Source organism: Prunus avium, chromosome 2, assembly GCF_965620075.1.
Source record: "Prunus avium chromosome 2, drPruAviu1.hap1.1, whole genome shotgun sequence".
Taxonomy (NCBI): domain Eukaryota; kingdom Viridiplantae; phylum Streptophyta; class Magnoliopsida; order Rosales; family Rosaceae; genus Prunus; species Prunus avium.
This window is the reverse complement of record NC_142285.1, coordinates 26,279,045-26,280,762: the sequence shown is the minus strand read 5'-3', so window position 1 is coordinate 26,280,762 and position 1,718 is coordinate 26,279,045.

The following is a 1,718-nucleotide window of genomic DNA, read 5'->3' as shown; positions in this document are numbered from 1 at the left end:
ACGAATCACCTCGCGATTACCTACAGCGGTTCAAAACATGTAGAAATTGGTGCCGCACGAACCTACCAGAGAGGGAGTTCGTCAAGATGGCCGAGGAAGGATTGGAATTCGAATACCGGAAGAAATTCCAGGGGATCGAATTTCGGGACATGCATGACCTGACCAACAAGGTGGACAGATATGCGTCCTTGTTGAAAGAGGAGATGTAGAAGAAAACGGCCTCAAAGGGAACCTATTATAGGAATCCCATCGTCAGCTACGCCGAAGCAGACGGCTCCGCAGAGGCCGAGGGCGATGAGATCGAGATGAGCTCGGCCGAAGTCAACATAGACAAACCCTTCGTTTGCAGAGGGCTCGTTAAAACTGACAACATCCGCACAAAGATCCCCGACGCCAAGTTCGCGACCCGGGAAACGAAGGCGTACACTTTTGACTTAACAAGGGCCGAAGCTATCTTCGACCTGCTGGTGGCCGAGAAGAAGGTAAAATTGTCCTTCGGCCATAAGACTCCGAAGCCCGAAGAGCTCAAAGGAAAAACGTTTTGCAAGTACCACAGTTCTTGGTCTCATAACACCAACAACTGCGTTGTCTTGCAAGACGTTATCCAGAAATTGATAGACGAGAAGAAGCTCCAGTTTCCAGAGAAGGCGGCCATGCAGGTCGACTCCAAGCCATTCCCTTCACCTGTCGTGAACATGGTCGATGCTCAACTCCCGGCCGAGGATAGAGGAGTTCGCAGTTCGGCAAAAGGAAAGAAGCCTTTGGCCGAACTCGAGCCAGCCCTTTGCGAACGATGCAGGTGTAAGATCGGCCAGCCCGGGCCGCAGGAGAACAAGAGGAAGGCCGCCGAGCCATCTCAAACGGCCGCAAGAAGATTCGGTGGTCAGTACGGTCGACAGCCGACCAACAGAGCTGTTTTCAGCCGACTAGGGCCACAAAACCCCAGGGTCTCGGCCAGTCGCGAAGAAGAGGCTCCCCCAAGATCGGTAAAAACGTTCAAACCCCCAGTCATAAAGGATGACCGTTGGTACCATGCATGGCCTGGGGGCAGGACCGAACCACTGACGAAAACCCAGCTGAGGAGAATGTAGAGGCAGGTTCAGCAGGCCAGGATGCAGACAAACGAGGTCGAGGGCTTCAAACGCCAAAAGAAAGTGGCGACGGTTGACAGGTTGTCATCCGAGCCGGTTGTCTTCCCAGCCGTAAGAGCAGCCGGCACCAGGCCTTTGAGGGCGTGGCGCCCTAGGCACGACGAAAGTCCCCGTGGGTCGCCGGCCATTTCAACCCAGCCAAAGGCCGCGGTCGCGGAAGGAACGGACGAGGGTGTCGTCGACATCTACCACGGGAGGGATCCCCCTTTTTCGGCCAACGGTCTATCCTTCCTCAAAGAATTCCATAAAGACCATTCGGCCGTGGATCTATACGGTATGACCCCTGAGAACCGAGAAATCGTGGAGTTGGCCCTCAAGAACACAAAGGCAGAAGCACTCCTCATCACCAGCGGTTCTGACTCGGCCATTAAGGCCGTATACCAGGCAAACAGGGAGTCCAGGGCAAGAGGCCTGCCGAGTTACCAGCCCAACCTCGACGGATTAGAGGCCAAAGTTCCCTTCAGCAGGGACGATTTGGATTATCTCCGCCGGTACTTCACTGTGACGCCGACGGACACGTTCTTTGGTTTGACGACCGAGGAAAAGGGCCGAGTGAGCCGCCTAGAC